This window comes from Acinonyx jubatus, chromosome B1, assembly GCF_027475565.1.
Source record: "Acinonyx jubatus isolate Ajub_Pintada_27869175 chromosome B1, VMU_Ajub_asm_v1.0, whole genome shotgun sequence".
In the NCBI taxonomy this organism is placed as follows: Eukaryota; Metazoa; Chordata; class Mammalia; order Carnivora; family Felidae; genus Acinonyx; species Acinonyx jubatus.
This window is the reverse complement of record NC_069382.1, coordinates 8,038,732-8,059,304: the sequence shown is the minus strand read 5'-3', so window position 1 is coordinate 8,059,304 and position 20,573 is coordinate 8,038,732.

The window sequence follows — 20,573 nt, the reverse complement described above, 5'->3', positions numbered from 1 at the left end:
AGCTACTGTGGAAAACAGTATGAAGTTTCCTCAAAATTTAAAAATAGAAATACCATATGTCCAGTAACTCCTCCAATGGGTATTTGCCCAAAGGAAAAATACTAATTCAAAAGGATATATGAACTTCTGTATCTATTGCAGCATTCTTTACAATATGTAGGATATGGAAGCAACCTAAATACATATATAGACACACACACACACACACACACACACACACACACACACACCAGAATACTACACAACTTTAAAAAGGATGAGATTATGCCATTAGTGCAATAAGTTAGATACAGACCAATGCCATATGATTTCACACATGTGTGGATTCTAAAACGAAACAAAACACGTGAAAAAATATCAGAATCAGACCTATAAACACAGAGAACAAACTGATGGTTGCCGGCAGGGTTTGGGTAAAAGGGAGGAAGGGGTATAGGAGATATAGGCCTCCAGTCATGAAAGGAATAAATCAAGGGAATCAAAGGCCCAATTTAAGGAATAGAGTCAATGATACTATGACAGTGATGTAACAGGACTGATGGTAGCTATACTTGTGGTGAGCACAGCATAATACTTAAAACTTGCCAAACCACTATAGTGTACCCCTGAAACTAACAAGACATTGTGGGTCAAGTACACAAACAAAACAAAACAAAACAAAAACCTACACTGTAAACATTATTTACTCTGTAAATTTCCTGGAGCTTAGAGAAGAATGAAAGTAAAAATCTATGTCAACAGAACCTCCCAGTAACCCTAGGATTTTGAAATGTGCGAAGGAAAACAAGGAAATATCAGGATTTAACACCTAGCAATTGAAAGAAAAATGGCTGCAGGGAACAATATCATATTCAGTATTCCCTCTTGGGAGCAATTATTAGCAACGGAGTAGAACAACAAGTCCAATAAAGAATGGGGAATGGTGTATGATGCTGAGTTCACAGAACTCTTAAGTGCCTCACAAGAGCTGGCACCTCAAACGGAGAAGCCAGCAGAAATCGAGGAATCCCTCCAGGACCAGGTGTTCCCTTGAGCCTCCTTTTCTGAGCATCAGACTATGCACAGGGCCAGACTTAGATTAGAACTGTCTTGAATTGCTCCATCCAAGTTCCTAAGACAGAGAACACAACTGGCCCAGTTCAGATGAGGTGTCCGCCTCCGACAAAATCTACCCGTCCTAGTCTTCTTGGGCCAGTGGAACAGAACACCACAGACTGGAAAGCGTACACAAAAGACATTTCATTCTCACAGGTGAGGAGGCTGCAAGCCCAAGGTCAGAGTGCCAGCACAGTGGGGTTCTGGTGAATCTCCTCCTGGCTTACAGATTGCCTTCTCCTTGCTGTGTCTGCTCATGGTGGAAAGAGAGAGATCGTCGCATCTCTAATCTCATTTACAAGGGCTCCACTCTCATGACTCATCACTTTCCACAAGCCCCACCTCCAAATACCATCCCATTGGGGATTGGGCCTCAACATATGCCTTTTTGGGGGACATGAACACTGAGTCTGGAGCATAGCTTGAGCAAGGGGTTCAAAGTGACATGGTTACCCATGTGGCTGTTGGAGCCACACATTCAGCAGAGTGTCAGAAAGGGTACTTAGACTTTCTCAGAGAAAGGGTTTTGTGGGGGCACAACAGAGCCCTCCCCCAGCAAAAACTTTTGCACATCACAGCAAAGACAGTATGAATTTTGGTTTGCTCCAGCCTGCCACCTCATTCGTGGGGGGTTTCCTACACTTCTCTAGGCTCATTGAATCCCTTCCTTCTATTTATTTATTTTTGTCACTTAGCATGTTGTTAGTTTTGTCTTCCAACTAAAGTTTAAGCTAGTTTAAAGAGCATAACCTTATGTATGATAGGTACTCAGTTTTTTGTTGATCATAAAAAGAAGAAATATAGTCTGAACAGCTTTGAAGTATGAGTACGTGGTTTTGGGTCCTATTCTCATCTCTGTGCCTAATTAGTAGGTTGACATTGAGTTATTTCACCTCTTTGTGTTTCCTGTTGCTCATCTGCTTAACATATGATATTACCAATTTCAGTGAATATCATACGTGCACTCCCAGGACCCATCCCTTCTTCAGATGAGAGCAGCCTTACTGTCATCATGAAACAACTCCTTTCAGATGCTCAGTAATGTCCTCTCAGTGAGGCATGATATGTGGGCCTTGTTGATCAGCATACATCATCATATGGCACAGTGATCTGTTCCAAGATTAAGAAGGACCAAGCCACGCTAAGGAAGGTTTAGCTATCTGCTAAAACCAATGAAATGAGAAAAGAGCTCTCTTGTTGCTAGACTTGAAATAAGGAGGATGAAACCTGGAACATCTGTATTCCCAAGTAGATGGAGCCTGCCTGAGTGAAGATGTAACAGAAAAAAATCCTAGCTGTGCAATAGATATGGAGCCCAGAATCCCCACTTAGAGCCAGGAAGTCTCCCAACTCCTGAAGCCAACACTATCTGATTGTTATTCAGTCATTTGAGCCTCTATCAATGTCCCCTTACCCCCCACCCCAAGTTTTTTAAACTTAAACTAGTTTCAGTAAGTTTTAGGTCATAATTAAAAGTCCTCTGAAAGGACTGTGAATTGGTAGAACACTTTTAAGAAACAAGAGCCTTGAGTATGTTCATATATATATATTTTCCACATTTGGAAATCTGTCTTAAGAGAATCATCCTAAATGCAGAAAGAGTTTTGTGACAAAGAAGACAGCAAGCTCCTTGATACCAATTTTTTTCTTCTTTTTTTTTTTAATGTTTATTTATTTTGAGAGACAGAGTACACGAGCAGGGGAAGGGACAGAAAGAGAGGAGAGAGAAAATTCCAAGCAGGCTCTGCACTGTCAGCACAGAGCCTGATATGGGGCTTGGTCTCACGAACAGTGAGATCATGACCTGAGCCGAAACCAAGAGTCAGACCCTTAACTGACTGAGCCACCCAGGTGGCCCCCAATGTTTGTTTCTTATTAATCATTGTGTACATAGCAGCTAGCAAAAGGCTTAGTATAATTAATATACTTAATATAAATTACTACATCAACCAACCACTTACATAGTATTAACCAAAACTGTTTATTATAACAATCTAAATGTACAGGTCTTTAGGGAAATGGTTGATTTTCATTTATATACTTTATGGTAGATTATACAGTCATTAAGATATTATAAATCATTTGTAATACCATGGAAAGCTAAATATGATACAACATTAAGGGAAATAAATTGAGAAGCTTGCATATAAAGCACAATTGTATCTATTTTATCAAAGACATATTCCAGAATGATATTCCAAAATGACAGAGCAAGAGGGTACATATTATTTCCTTTCTCCCACTTCTTTATAATTATGAAAATGTATTAACATATTGATATATTAATGTCTTAATATTTCAAGAAAATAGGCACCTAAAATACCCAATTTCAACTATTTGTTCATGATCTTTTCAATGCTATCATTCTTTAATTCCAAGAACCACTAAATTATTGGTGGTTTTCAGAAATCCCACTGTTTTTGCAGGTAGTGAAAATTTAGTACTAAAATTCAAGGACAAAGCCAGGAGAGCTATTAAATCAAAGTACTTGTATTTTATTTGTTGCTGTTTTTTAATGGTTGTTTCGGATTCTTTCCTATGCTTGTGAAACCAAACAGAAATAGAGAATGTTTCCGAGACACAGAAGAGCATCCCGTGCTTTCTTGCATGTGGTCCTTTTATTTATCCAATTATCAAGAATAACATCAATAACATCAAGAATGTAGGGGCGCCTGGGTGGCTCAGAAGAATGCCCATCATCGTCGTGTTCTCTGCCTAACTGTTCCCTCGGCACTGGCCCAGCCCCTCCCTCTGAGTGTCCCAACTTTCTTTCCTGTTTCCTCTTTCTTTCTTGCCTATTTCTTCCATGTCCTCACTCAGCCTTATCTTCCCTGTCAAACACCCACCGCATTGACCCCTTGCTTCCCTGACCTCATGCTAAACGTCCGATCTATGACACATCCAGAGTAAACTTACTCAGTCCCCCTCCTGAGGTCTTCTGCCCTCTTGCCCTTGGAATACTCTTTCTCTGCCTAAGTTGGCCAGCTGAAATTCCTACTTATTATTCTATTTCCAAGTAGGATGTCTCTTCCTTAAGCCCTAATGTGGGTCAGGCACCCTTACCATAGCTTTCCACAGGTCCCTTGGTCTCCGTGTCCAAAGCACTGACTGCATTCACTGGTATGTGTTTGAGGGCTCTCCCATGAAAATGTAACCCATGTGACCACAGACGTCATCTGTCTAGTCCATCTCGTATGTCATCACAGCTCTTAGTGTAGAGCATGGCACATATTAATGACAGCATTTAGTAAAATTAGAAAGAATGGATGGATGGCACACATTTGTTTAATAGCATAGCCATTACTGGAAGATCCATAATCTGGACTCCCAGCTCACCTCCACTCACTGTGGCATTCTGTCTCCCTTGATTCCTTCCTCGGGTGAGTGGTTTTCACCTTTTCAAAGTGTATGATATAATATTATGCCACTTTATTTTACAATGGACCTCTGGGATAGGTTTTAATTTGTTTCTCTGTTTTAAAAACATTTTGTTTATGTTTATTTATTTTTGATAGAGAGAGAGAGAGACAGAGCATGAGCATGGGAGGAGCGGAGAGAGAGGGAGACACAGAATCGGAAGCAGGCTCAAGGCTCTGAGCTGTCAGCACAGAGACCGACGTGGGGGCTCAAACTCATGAACCGCGAGATCATGACCTGAGCCGAAGTCGGATGCTTAACCGACTGAGCCACCCAGGCGCCCCTTCATTTGTTTCTGTAAGTGGAAAAGAGCACAGGGTAGAAAGAAAAGGACAAAAGTGAAAGGAGAGAAAACAAACAGTATGCTCAAAAGGAGCCTGTCTTTGGAAAAATCAGTATTTGTTGCTCATACCTCTACAGTAGATGGCTACAGAAAAAAAAACAAAAAACCTTAAATTAAAAAACTTGAAATAAAAAAAAACATACTTATTAATGGTTTAAAATCCTTTGATCAGAAGTTGCAGAGAGGAATTTGCAAACATGTTTTGTTTTAAAGTCCTTTTTGTTATGATGTCAGCAAATTGTAGCCATTTATAATCTTTTATGGAAAGTCACTAATATTCAGACACTAAAAACAAACAGACACACAAAAAAACAGAAAAAAACAAACAAACAAACCCGGAGCTCATTCAGGCTCCAGTGCCCTTCAAATACAGGGGTGATAAAGTAAGAGTTTATAGATTGAGGAGCTGGCTGTGTTGAAAACTGACAAGGGATTTATGAAAAACAGCGGAAAACAACTGATATGAATAACCTCTATAATGATCCAGCATTAAATTATAACAGATGCTAACTCCCCATGAAATTAGAGACTAAAAATAGGAAAGACAAAGTAACCTTGAAAGAATTTAAGGAAAACTGGCAATCTTCAGACTCCATAATTACGAAAAAAAATCAGTTATACTTTAATCCAACGCGAGTTTAATTTTACAAAAGATTTGGTTACCTCACTGAATACATTATTTTAAAACTTTATATGAGATGTTTGGCTGGATCTATGCTATAGTGTTTGTATTTTAGGACAAGGAAAAACATACAAACTGCAAGATATGATGAAACGATTCCATTTACCATTTGGTTTTCAAACAAATTTAAGCAAATAATGAGAAATTTTACCGTAGGGATCTCTGGTGAGTAGTTAGGAGGCTGAACTGAGAAAATCAAATGGTCTGTAATTGGGTCATGACCCTATAAGCTCTTGCCTCATTGCAGGAAGCAAAACAAGTTTCAGATCAATATTTACACACAGAAAAAAATGTCCTAAATATTTGGGATTTTTTGCAATGGTTAATTTGACCACACAATGCATTTTTTTATGTTCTGCAATCCTAGAAGGAAAATGTATGAATCCTCAGATACTTTTAAAGAAACATATCAAATTAAAAACAATCTTTATCTTAAATTACTGATTCTTATTGTATAGATTTCCTAGTGTGTTCACTGCCGATAAATTCATACATTGAGCTCTTTTCATCATAGACAGCAAGATGGTGAACCAAGAATTCAAGGAAACTCTCTGAAGACAGATTCTAGGAAGAAATGAATCATCTTAAGTAACTGGCCAGGACACCATGTAGTTTGAAAATCACCAGTTTTAGACTCCTGCGAAAACCACCTCATCACTGAAATTAAAGACTCTTTTCAAATATATTATTTTTAGAAGAATCCAGAACTACCTAAGAACATTTTTATAACAGACTATATCTGTGGCCAAACTTATCTAGTCATATCTGGCCCTTTGATGAGCCAGTTAACAGATATTCATAAGGCACTATGATGTGTTAGGTATTTTTTAAGGCTAGAAATAGAAACATAAGACATAGCTTCTGCTCTCAAGGAATGTATACTTTCGTTGGGTGAAAAAGAACACATAAAAAGCTACATAAAGTTTTAAGTTTAATAATAATATAATGATAACAATTGTGAATTTTCCTGTTACAAATAACACAAAAACTAACTCCATTTAAACAACAGCACTGATGCTGTTACGTAACTACAAGAGCGTAAGGCTTGAGTGCTACAGTGGCCTAATAATAGAAACAAAGACATGTTCTCTTTGCTTCTCTGTGTCTCACCTTCACCACGGTGTCACCTCATCCTGAGGTGGTCCTTCCTCATGGTGGCAAGAGGGCTGCCGCTCATTTGTATAGCACATTGACCAAAAGAAGAAACAGCAATGGCTTTTACCGGCTCTCCCAGAAGAATGAGGAACATTCTTCTGAACCAGCCACTTTGCCCAGAGTAATATCAGGCACTGACTGACTATGTCATGAATTTCCTGGATTTATCTGTGGCAAGGGGGGTTGAAGTCAGCCTAGAGCTCAACGCACACCCTATCCCATGTCTCACTCTATCCCTAAACCACACGGGGATATTCAATGGAAAGGATGTGCAAGCAATAACCTTCCCCATGTCTGCTTCGGTTTCTCCAATTCTCCCCCTAACATGCACACACAAATTTATAAGCAGTTTTCAAAATCTCTACAACTACAGGAAAACACCGAACCCCTCCTAGAGGGTACCATGAAAAATTTTGTCAGTTGCATTCAGGTCAATGTGCAAGCTTTTCCTGTCATGCTATCGTCTTAACTGGAGTGCGTGGAACTTGGTAGGGTCCAGTGATCTACGGCTAGCAGCTATTGTATCTATTCCCAATTCTCCAAATATATAACCGTGGGCGAGGTCAGTGAAAATTCTCATCTGAAAATGGAGAGAATGAGAAATAACCTATAATTGTTAATACTCCACAGCACAAAGTACATGTTGCTGTCCAGAAAGAGCTAGGATTCCCCTTTCTCTGAAATGGAGTCAGTCCTTTGACCCACAGCAACAACAGCTGCTCAGGAGGCTGCGGTCCGGGAAAATCATCCTTGCCCACTGTCCTACATGACCACATCAGGGGACAATTCCCTCTGCAGGCAATGTACCACCCTACCAGCTCTGTGCAATCATTTCTAGTGTTCGAAGATTGGTTAGGTGGAGATGAAGAGCCGACTCTGAGGTTTCTTTGGTAATCTGACTCACTTTAAAATGTCGTTAGCTTTGGTTTCGTTGCTTCTGATAAATTCCGCGGTCTGGTCTCCAGAGGCACAGAGGGCGTCTGGGTCTCGTCTGCGAGCCTATGAATTTCCGTCCTCCGTACCGATGCTCTGTAGTAACAGGCCCTGTGTGCAGCCAACTCTCCCTGAATGTACACACGACAGACTTTCACTTCGTCCTGACATGTGGCTTGGAATACGCAGAAAAGCAGCCTATCGTGGGGAGGTGCAGGTAATGTGGCCTTGCCTCCACGCCGTGGCCCCTCGCCCCCAGGCACATCTCCAGGGGGAGACTCAGTTCCACGGTTATCAGTCAAACAATGCTTACTAAAGAGACCTCAGAGACACCTGGGATACCAGGCTTGTCTTTCACCCCCATACGTTCTTTTTGTCAAATCCCACCTCTTTGCCCCTTGCTCTCGCCTGCGGTAAAGTATTTAGCTTTTACAACTCTGCCAGATTTCAAATTACAAACATTTTTGGCACTAATATGACTGTTTGCAAGCGGAGAATGCTTGTTTTAGCACAACTATGTACTTTTTTTCCCTCTGTGCCTTTCAATGGGCCTGTTTTAGATTAATCCTCTTTCTTTCTTCAGTCTTCTTAGTGAAAGTCAAAAAAAGGAACCAACACTCCAAAGTGTGGAGGTATTCCTATCAATCCTCTTAATGCTATAGTGAGAGCACACGATCATGGCTCCAAATCCAATGGTCCCATTCGCCAATGCTTGTTTTCCTCCCCCACAAGAAAGTTCTAGATTCCTGCCCCCTTCCACCTACTTCTCCAAGAAGAGTAAATCCTCACATTCGAGTTTATTTACATGGAAGAGTGTCCCATTTCTGACCTCACCCTTAACTGTTTTATAGAGCTTTTCTTGGGGAAGGGATAACACAAAAAAAGAGAAAGTGTTTCAAAACCCTATCCCTAAGAGGAACATGTAGAACTTGTACCCAAGATGATGGATGTGTGAGAAAATAGCTGAGAGTAACACAGCCTGACTATCCACCGTTAGTGCTGACTAAGTCCTTCTATCTTGGGAAAAGAGAAGAATGTAGGCAAGAATCAAAAAGTGAGTGACATTTCGGGGTGGGAGTGTCCTCACTAATCTTTCTACGTTTAGGACACCTGAAAATGGAGATCTTGTGCTAATGTTCATAGGAATTCCCCGGGAAAACAACAAAATCCCAGGGTAAAAAAAAAGGGTTTGGAACATTTAGGCTGATGAGCCTGGGACAGCTGCCTAGAATTCCCCAGTGCTCCGGTAGCACTGAAGCTCTAATGTTCTCAAAGTGGCATGAAATAGAGAATCACACAGGCCTCCTGCAGGATGACAAAGGAGAGGTCAGAAAATTCTAGCTTGCATGGATGATTACCTAGACTGGGTGGATTCCCTTGGAAAGCAGGTGAAATGCCAGATTTAAAAAAAAGCAAATTAGCTTTTTGTGGGGAGGGGAAGGAGGGACAATTTGAGATTAAGTTTCTAATTCTTTGCCTGAGTAAAGTCTCTTAACAAACTTAAATCTGGGCGTAATCAAGTTAAAATTCCTGAAAGCTGAGTTTGTAGACAGAGATCTGTACCAGCTACAAAATAGTCACCTAAGAAAAAGGATTAGAGATGAAAGTTAAGGTGTGTTTAATTGTGAGCAAATACCCATGCTGGCTGGAACAGAGTATTTATGTTGACAAATTATAGGAACTTATGCTAGAAATAGGTTCTAACTAGGCTAGAGGCTCCTAAAAAAGGCTAGTCTAGACGGAATGAATTGGGGTAGGGATATATTCAAACATGGTAACCAGGTACGGGAAGATGAAAAATCATTGTATGCAGGGTGTCCAGTTTGTGAGATTTTACACATTTGAGGTGTGTAATGAGACCCTTTATTTTCATGACACATGTAGGCAACAGGTACCACCTTTGTCTTCAGCTAAGGAAAATGCAGCTCAGGGGAACCTGAAAGAGACAAGATCACTCACCTGGAATCACAAAGCTAGTGGCAAGAATTGCTGGTAGCAGAAACACTCACCTTGGATACCAGGTAGAGCAGCCCTCCCATCAGAACTAACGGCCTATCTGGTTCCCTGTCCTCAGCATCCCTCTAACTCAAGGACGTGGTTAAAGTCAAATTAATGATGTTTATTTTATGATCTTTGGAACTCCCTATTTCTTCCAAAGGACATCTTGTGAATTTCCCCTTCTGTGCCTCAGTTTCCCATAATTGACTTATTAACTCCTATTGCCAGACCTTTCTATGATTTCTATTATTTGGAAATCTCCGGTTTCCTTTTGCTTACACCAAGGTCTTTACTTTTTCTTCTGTACTAAGGTAGGTCGGTTATACACTTCTTATCTGCAAAATTAGAAAAGGACAAAGCAGAGAAACATTCAGGAAATAACATGGCTTCCAACTGGGATGGGTTTGGATTCCTTTTCTACTACTTAACCGCTGTCTGAGAAGCATAATATATTTAGATTCTAATTGTCTTTCTCTGGAAAGTTGCCTGCCTTCCTTCTCACTACCTCTCTTCCACTAGAGGCTGCTGTTATATCTCATCCATGATTACTCTTGGAAACGCAAGCCGTTCAAACTATGCATCCTGAGTAAAAGAAGCCTGGAAGACAGTTAATTACACCATGACATTTAAGATATCAGGATAATCGATTTCTCTCTCTTTTTAATACCAAAACTGTATGTCCTTGTGGCTTCCAGTATTTTCATCTCTGTACTGCAATGTGCTTTCCCTTGACACAGATCTCTTCTACTACTTTTTATCCCAGATTCCCCTTTGCCCATCAGAACCCCAAGGAATCCGATGGTAAACAAAGTCCCTGAGATCCTTACTATCACAACTGAGCACTAGAGCCAAACCTGGCCGGCCCGAGAGATTTGGTTTCCCCTGGAGCCAGTGAGTGGAAATAAGATGAGGGAAAGGATATTATACAGATAGGATGACTGCAGGAGAGCAGATTTGGGGGCTGGGAGGTGGGCTGAGAAGCCGTTAATATGCTTGTTCTACATTTGAAAAAAAAGTTGAAAACGGACAAGAAGCTGCACTGGGCGGAGAGGGGAAGATTAAGGATACCTGTTTCTCGGCTCACCTCCTGCTGTTGAAGTATGTGGCACACGGGGGAAGGAGAACCAGACACTCGAATTGAATGGAAATGCAAATAAATAACAGGAAAAATGAAAAAAAAGAAGTAAAAAAAAAGAAAACATAAATCAGATATAAATATATATAGTTTTTAAAAACCAATGTCCACTACAACATTCCACAACCTGTTTCACTGTGAAGTCCTTCTCCAACGTTAACCCTGTGGCAAATTCCAACACTGGCAGCAAGCAGAGTGTCAGGAAGCAAATAAGTAAAAAGGAATAAACAACCTAATGCAATTGCTATGCCACGTTTGGAAAGGTCTCATCACTGCTCTTAGGCGGTGACAACGATCTTCCTCTGGTAAGTTCTCAACATACAGTAACACGCCAAGCCAGTGATCTGGTGGGCCTTCCAGAGTTTCTGTATGTTGAATATAGCAAGTCTTAAACATCTGGCACTTAGTGTTGGGTCCCACTCATATCCAGCATCATTAGACCTGAAAATATGGAAATGACACAAACCCTACTATCAAAGAAGCAAATAACAAAGGCAAAATGTCAGGTAAAAGGGCTGTGAGTTATTACAAATTAGATGGTAGGTTATAAGAGTCTCTAACCTTGGAGAACAATGGAAGAGATAAATATTTGTCAAGAAAGGCATGACTCCGGTCTTCCATACCCTAAGTAGCGTTTTAACCTTAATGCTGATTAGGGATTTACTAAATGCTGATTACCTTAATGTCCATGACAAACCCAGAAAAGTTGTTTAAAATACCTACCTAAGACCTGGCATATCGGAAGCACCCTACGCTCATTATCTATCATGGGTAATGGCAGTGGTAGCAGCAACAGCATATCTGCTTTCAGCTACTTAGAGAAATGGTCATTAGGAGAAATATGATTTGAATAGCTCCAGGGAGCTACATAAACCTTCAGAGAAAGCCTAGTAAGGAGATGAACACAGGTGTGATGAGAAGGCGAGCTGCGGGTTAGGGTGAGTAGAAATGAGGTTTGGGCTCTCATCCTTCCACGAGCTCTCCACTGGACAATGAGTTATGGGGAACCCAGCATTCTGTAAAAGCCACTGTAAGAGTGGAGTTTGTAAAATATTCCATAATTGTACAATACACCACTAAGTGTATGGATCAAAGTTAACTAGTTCCCCAAAGATCTGTACATTTAGGTTATTTAAGTTACAATAAACAATTTTGTGCAATAGTAATCGGTTGACTGATTAAAAAAATGACTTACGTTAAACACTGCACAAAAGTGCTGTGTATACAAAGACTAAGAAGAAACAAAAGTTGATTTCAAAGAGTTTGCCATCTTTGTTGTTGTAAAGGCTTTTCCATGTTTAGGATGACTTCCTTAGGACGGATTTCTAAACGTGCAAAAAATAAGTATGAACGTATTAAAGGCTGTCGATACCTTAAAAGGGTCTCTCAGTTAACAATAATTTCAGAAATATGTGAAAGAAATCTATCCTTTGGCCACGATTCAATCCAGACTCTTAATTCAATTAACATTTTGAACATCTAGTCCATACTGTATGTGAGGTTCTGGATAATAAAATAAGAATCTAAAATTTAACACAACACTATCTTTGTTTAATCTAGTGGGGAAAAATTATATGGAAACTATTACTTAGTGCCACAGTGGAGCTATTTAGTGCCATGGGAACCAGAACAGATGATGAATTCTGTCTGACAGGTCATGGTTCATAAAGCCTATGGTATTTTGAGTTTGGTCTTTAGGGATGAAAGGGGGTTTTTGAGTTGGCACGGGGAAAAGAATTTCAGGAGAGGGTAGGTAAAATCCGTGAAGTCCAAACTGTGAAAGTTCATGGCATCTTTAAGAGAACTGGGAGTTGCCTGTTCTGGCCAGAGTTCAGGAGGAGGAAAGAACAAGAAGACAATGAAACTAAAAGGTGTGCAGGGTCAGATCAGGGCCAAGGGCATGAAAACACTAGGGTAGTTGGCCTTATAAAGAATTTTAAGAAAGTGGGCTGATATAATCACAAGTGTACTTAGTAGATAATGCTACTTTCAGTGTTGAGGATGGATTAGAAAGGTAGGAGATAGCTGAAGCAGTTAAGGATTATTATAATGGGCTGAGCCTGAGGGATGAGGCTTGGGGCTCAGGAGAAATCAGAGGAGAAGTAGTACCTAGTGAGCCCGAGATAATTTCTGAGGTAAATTACTAGACTTGGGGGACAGGTGAACGTCCTGCCTAGAGAAGGAGCCACAGCCACTCTCTCTTTTATTTGGAATCCCAAGTAGACACAGGTACACCAATTACCTTGTTAAGAAAATTACAACAGTAGAAGTAGTTTTCCACAAGAGGGAAATAAGGAATGATGAGTTCCGATTTGGACCAGTTGGTTCTGAGATATAAGCAGACATGACATAAGGAGAATTCAAAAGGAAATTATGACTCTGGAAGATATGAGAGAAAGGACGGAACTTGAGATACACATTTTCTAGCCGTTGAGGTAGAAGTGATCGTTGAAGTTGTTAAAATAAATTGGGACCATTTGGTGAAAGCATGTAGTGTCAGAAAAGAAATCTGAAGTCAGAATCTTGGGAACCTCTCATCTTTAAGGGGCTGAATGGAAGAAAAGGAGGCAATATGCTTTTATCTAGTTTATGGGGAAAATCATACTACAGTCTCAGAGTTGTCCAAATCTCCTCTTAGGATGGAAACTTCCAACATTACTCTAAGACAGCTTTCAGTAATAGTTGTATATATTAAAAAAAAAAAAAACAAAAACTAAGGGGCACCTGGGTGGCTCAGTCGGTTAAGCATCCAACTTTGGCTCAGGTCATGATCTCATGGTTTGTGAGTTCAAGCCTTGCATCAGGCTCTGTGCTGACAGCTCAGATTCTGGAGCCTGCTTCAGATTCTGTGTCTCCCTCTCTCTGCCACTCCCTCTCTCTCTCTGTCTCTCTCTCTCTCTCTCTCTCACTTAAAAGTAAACACTAAAAAAATGTAAAAATTCAGATTTTTTTTTTAGTGTAACAAATCCTGAATTTTGGATGTAATGGGAAAACTCCCATGACTGACATGAATTGGAAGGTCTTCTTGTTAGAGATGAGAGGGTTTGGGTTGAGAAGAACAATTCTTTCAGGAGCACCTGTCCATGATGAAAGTCTAAAACCCTGTGTCAGCACAGCCTCTGATAGGATCTGATTAGACTCCCACCCCAAAAGACAGGGTGCTTGTCAGGAAGGATTCTGGCTCCAAGGTGTTTATGTTTGCTGTGTGATGAACACTTTCCTTGAATATGTCTCCCTTCCAGACTAGTTGGACGGCATCCATCAACCTAAAGATTGGTGGCTATGGACAATCCCTTGGTATCCTTCTCTATCATATTCCCAAGTTTCCTTCATGAGCTTATCTTGATATTGACTCCTTAGGATGACATCCCTCCTTTCATTTGTTGCGTGGAGGCACGGTGGGAGACAGGGATATAGATTATAACTAGTTTAAATAAAACTCCACGTCTGCGTATTATACCCTCATTACTCTTCAGCTCATTCAACTTTCCACCCGGAAAGCTGGACAGCAGTCAGAGACAGAAGAGTCAAAAACTGGAGAGATCAGAAAATTCCATGGAATCCAAGGACTACCATATCCAAAAAGGTCTTTGATCTCAGATGTGAGGTAAGGTTAAACAATGGCATCAGCATAGCAGATAAGTAGACTGGCTATGACTACAAATTCTTCACCACTCCATTCATTAAGACAGGGCGTCTAATTCCCTTTCCCTGGGATCCATACTGGCTTTTGTCACTTTGTTTGGCCAACAGAATGCAGTGGATATAAAGCCAGATCCTAAGAAGACTTGTGGCTTCTACCCAGGACTCTTGAAACACTCATTTCATCTGTGAGAAGGACGACAGGGAGAGATTCACGGGAAAAGAAATAGCACCTTTGCAAACTGTCTTGGCTGAAGACCGAGCCAGCAGCCAGCACCAACTTGCCAGCCACGTGGCAGAGCCGCGTTGGAAGGGGATCCTTCCTGCCCAGAAGCCTCTACAGGCAATGCTGTGTGGCAGAGACAGACATGCAGTCACCTAGGATCCCTGCCCCAAGGGCACATTCCTGAGCAACATAAATTATATTTCTCGATTTAGATTACCGAATTCGGTGATGGTTTGTCACACAGCAGAACATAATCAAATATTTGGTCAAATTATTTCCAATTGCACAATGATCCTTCTAAAGGGTGAGAAGCTCAGGGTTACAATTAAAACTTTCCCAGACACTTTCATTAACTCACGAGAGATTCCCCTAAAGCTTACGAAAAAAAGCCAACAGCAGCAACAACAACAACACTTTCCCCGAGATCGTGCTCTATCTGACAGTACAGTGAGAACCCAAGAGCAAAGACGAAAGGGATGAAATGCATTTGACCCCTCCTTCCAGATAGTTTTCTGGTTGTTTTCTCTGAGTGTGCATGTTGATGGAGGACAAATCGAGGGAGGTACTGGGGATCACTGTTGTGTGTTCTTCTCGTAAGAAAGGGCAGTGGGAGGAAAAACTGTTCAGTGGTGAGGGCCAAACAGATGTAAAGCAAATCCCTGTAGGTCAAGTGAAATTTCACTGCTGAATAATATCCCAAGCTCATCTGCAAGGAATACTTACAGGGAAATGTTTTATCTTAAGGACCAACTCAAATGTCACAGGCATGCCTAAATGAAGTTAGACAAAAGCAAGCATTTTTTTTCTATGAAAATATTTCCAGAAAATAAATGAGATGAAGACACACCATGAATGTCACTCGCAGATATTTGAAAGAACGATTTAATTGTCCTGGCAAAGTTACTCATTATGTTTTTGGGCTTGACATCATTACAGCTCTCTGTTTACTGTATTATGCGTGAAACCGCATGGCAACAAAAATTATTTTAGAAACCAAAATGCTCCATAGAAAAATAAATGAACATCACTTGGAGGCACATTAAAAGTCATCTTTAAAGAGTCTAGAGCAAAGCCAAGAGTTTATCATATAAAAAAAATTATTCTCAATTTAAGACACGCCATTATAAGAATCAAGTCATACGGAACTAGGGAGCACAAAAGTGGTTTCTTCTACTAATTAATAAAGAAATATCTCTAAGACACCAATCTAGCACACAGGGCCTGACGCCTATTAAAGACACATGACACACAACAGAGCAGAGGTATTTGTAATACATTTTCATACAAAGGCAGGCATCTGGTGAGCATTTGGTAAACAGTAATTAGATTGAAATACATGCTTCCAATACTGACAGGGACAGTTTCTCATCAATGCAATGCTTTGAGAAACTTTGTGGCACAGAGTGCTCATATGAACTTCCCATAGCAGTGAGCAGATAAGAATGTGTATATTTATGGTGCACGGTTGGGAAAAAGAGTAACATGACCAGTCATGGCAGGTTGGCACTATTTTAAGCACTAACTGGTATTAGTATGGAAATCTGGGAATGTGCATGATTTGGAGTGCACACACACACACGATTTCTGATGTGAACATACGAAATATATAATATGTTCTGAGAACATTAAAAAAACACCTGAGAAAGGTGTTAAGGGGCCACGTTATACAATGCAGTCCCTATCAGCTAGCAAAAATATTTTTAAGTCCCCTAAACACTTTCACCAACTCTAACTTCGTGTTGGTCCTATCCAAATTTCCTATGCCAGTCCTCCTCTGTTCAAGATGATCTCAACCTTGGGCATTTCTCTGAACACATGCATCCATCTGCCTGGATTAAATTCTTAGTATGCAGGAAAGTCAGTATGCCTTGTCAAACCTGCCAAGTTTACATTATGAGTAAGATACAGAAGTTATCAAATTGTTCTGAGACCTTCGATCTGATTTCCTTTATCTTTACTTTGCCTGGAGGTCTTTGGCTCCTGTCTGAACTTCCCGAAGCCCTGACCATATGGTCATTTGCTAATGTGGTTGATGTAATTTACATCCTGCTCAAAAATGACAAAATCCTGAGGCTTGATGCATGTTTACTTAAAACAAAAGACAACAGGAAGCTGGTCCTGCCATGTGCAGCCATCACAAAACATAACATAAAACAAAATTTCTAGATTGTCTTTGATTTTTAGGCTTCTTCTGAAAGGTTAATTTCAAAAATATTCTTGGTTCCTCTAATAAAGTAGGGACAATTTCACATCAGAGGTTAGGAACAGTACACTCTGAGCTGAGAGCCAGAATTAAAAGGGACCATGTATCACAAAGAAAGAAAAAAAAAACAACACATGCTTACACATCAGTGTGGGAGAGAGTGGGGATAAAGCTTTCATCAGAAAGAAAGTAGAGAAAGGAGAGAACTGAAGGGAAGTTCCTGAGGTCGACAAAGCAGAAACGGATAAGTGTGGAAATGAAAAACACTGCCAGGAAAGACATCTATTTTGTCAATTTTGGGAAAGTCAAGGGGGGGAAGGAACAGATGGCTTCTACGCCTTTGGACACTTCCAGCGCTGGGGTAGATGCTTTAAGTAAATGATGCCACCTTATCCAGAGTCTCAATAAACCCTGTGAGGTCGATGCATCGAATACATGCTTGAGGTAAGCCGACCAAGATTTAAGCGTGTGCAATAACTTGCTAGTAAGTGGCAGGGTCCTGTTTGTTGTAATTCCCTCCCTTCCCACATTCCCACGTTCCCTATAAAAGAAGCACCATGCTGGAAATGGGGCTCCTGGGAATATACTTACTTCAATCTGATTGTTACAAATTGAATACATTTTGGATGTTTTACATGTCAAGATAACTGCATCTTACTACTTTCTCGCACGTATAATTTCTAATGTAGATACACAAATACATTTCTCAGTATCTCTTAAACTTTCACTGTGTAGAAACAGTACACATTTGTGTGTGTCTTCAAATCTGATGAGGTTTTACACTGACACCACATCTAATTCAAACAGCACATTTCAAGCACTCGAGTGTTCATTTCGAATGTGCCTAGTGACCACCACGTTGGACAATGTGAATCTAAAAGTGGGGCTTTTGAGTAAACTCTGGAATTGGGAAGCCACTGCATCTTGAAACATAAACCCTTTACCGGGTCTTACCATTCTTGTTATGCCGACTGAGACCACCCAGCTAACAAGGAGCTAAGAAGTGCCACCTAACACCCCCAGGAGTTCAAATATTTTGCTATGTCTAATTCAAATGAGCAGAATTTGGATAGGAAAGAAAGGAAGGAAGGAAGGAAGGAAGGAAGGAAGGAAGGAAGGAAGGAAGGAAGGAAGGAAGGAAGGAAGGAAGGAAGGAAGGGTGGAAGGGAAGGAGGAAGGAAGGAAGGAAGGAAGGAAGGAAGGAAGGAAGGAAGGAAGGAAGGAAGGAAAGAAGGAAGGAAAGGGAAGGGAAGGAAAGTCAAGGGAAGAAAAGAAGTAGGGAGGGAAGAAGGAAGACCCAAAACACATCATTATGAGATTTTGTAGTGATTTCCAAAGTATGATCCACACCCCTCAGAGTCTCTAAGATTCTTTCAAGGGGTCTTCAAAGTCAAAGCATTTATAATAATAATAATAATAATAATAATAATAATAATAATAATAATAAATGAGAGGAAGGAGAAGAGGAGGAGGAGGGGGACGAGGAGGAGGAAGGAGCAAAAGGAGGAGGAGGGGCCAAAGGTTTTTCACTGTGTTGACCCCGGGTGCAAAAGAGAGTGGGTAAACCACTGGTGCCTTAGTACAAAATAAAGGTAGGACCACTACGTGCTAGTGATCACTGTATTCTTCGCTCCCAAACACATAAAAAGGAAAGAAAAAGCCCAGTTTCCCTTGAGAATGTCTATTTTTATAAAGCAGTAAAAATGGTCACTTTTCTTGAATCTTAACTCATGATCCTCATCTAATATTCCATGTGACAAAACAGAACTACAGATAAGGCACTTCTGCTCCATGCTGAAGTATGTTTTTCTCTAGAAAAGCCCTTGTATGGTTCCTTGGAGTTAGGAGCTGAGTGGGTCACTATTTTCACAGAATACCACTTTACACGAAAGAAAAAGAAATGAGGGACACACATTTATTTTCTTGCCAGTGATAGAAAACAGCAGACAGCAGGTGTCAATAGAGAAAATTGACTTTTCAAGTGAAAATTAGAATTTTAGAAAATGTGATTTTTTTTATTGGATAAGGAAACATTCCAACATTTCGTAGATCTGTCTGAAAAGTTCAGTGAATTAATATTTTCCTAATGACCACTAAATGATATTTGAAAAACCGTTTATGGTTTAAAAGATTCATCAGAGTGAAAAGCAAATCAATGGATTTTGGTAGAATAGGGTACATAAAACTTACGGACGTAATTTCAGAGCTCACAGCAACTAAAATAATGTGCCATTTTGTACCATTGGATCTAGTATCCAAGCCAAATATTTACAATAATCTGAAAATGTTAAAATACTCTTCCCTTTTCTTATTACATATCTGCCTGAAGCCCTATTTTCTTTATATATCTCAACCAAAAACAAAAACCCAAGAAAACAAAATTGCAGCAGATTGAATCCAGAAGCACATCTGAGTATATCTGTCTCCCATTAAGCCAGACGTTTGTAAAGATGTAAAACAATGCTATTTTTCTCACTATTTTTTATTTGTTTTGGAAAATAAAGATGTTTTCACAAAATATTCATGTTAACATGTGACACATTTAATTTTATTATTTTGACACGATTTAACATGTAAAATATTTTTAAACTTCTCATTTTGGGAGCACCTGGGTGGTTCAGTCAGTTAAGCGTCCGACTTCGGCTCAGGTCGCGATCTCATGGTTTATGAGTTCGAGCCCCGTGTTGGGCTCTGTGCCGACAGCTCAGAGCCTGGAGCCTGCTTTGGATTCTGTGTCTCCCTCTCTCTCTGCCCCACCTCTGTCTTTCTCTCTCAAAAATGAATAAATGTTAAAAAATTTTTTTAAAAACTTGTTTTTAATTCCCAACATGATAAACATTAACACATGGACCCACACATAAACATAAGCTGTTTGGGACTCTCAATCATTTTTTTTTTTAATTTTTTTTAACGTTTATTTATTTTTGAGACAGAGAGAGACAGAGCATGAATGGGGGAGGGTCAGAGAGAGAGGGAGCCACAGAATCTGAAACAGGCTCCAGGCTCTGAGCAGTCAGCACAGAGCCCGACGCGGGGCTCGAACTCACAGACAGTGAGATCGTGACCTGAGCCGAAGTCAGACACTTAACTGACTGAGCCACCCAGGCGCCCCAATCTCAATCATTTTTAAAAGTGTCCTGGGAGACTGACATTTAAAAGACTTCTAGTGAGTGGAAGGCACGCATACCTTTTAGAATCACAGAGACTTAGTTTTGTATCTTGGCTCTAGTCACTTACTAGACTACTAGCCTTGGTCAAGTTACTGGCTAGGAATTATGGCTTTAAAGGACCTGCCGCATTACCTAATACAGAGAAGACCCCTGATGTAACTGGCAGCTGTTACAATTATCACCACGGCCCTGTCTAGATTCTCTCTCTACAACTCTTGAGCTCCCTGACTTCAAGTATATACAATTACTGGGGAGTAAGCTATAATTTCCCACCAGGACAGTCATTCCCTCGGGTATAAAGTATCCATTGCCTACGACTTCGGTCTTCTGGCCTGACAGATTACCAGCTTGTCAGTCCCTGCAGCGCTCAATAAGTGCAACACCACCACAGTTCACTTGTTAACTAGCTGTATTTACACTGGTAAAGTGCAAAGACGGCCCGCAGAGGGGAAAGAGATGCTACGGCACATTTTAAGTCCCAGAGGATTAAGAGTATGGTTGGTTTCTGTCGCTCTGTGTGGGCTCTCAATGCTATACAAGTTAGCAGGCTGAACCCTCACAGAGTCGTCCTCTT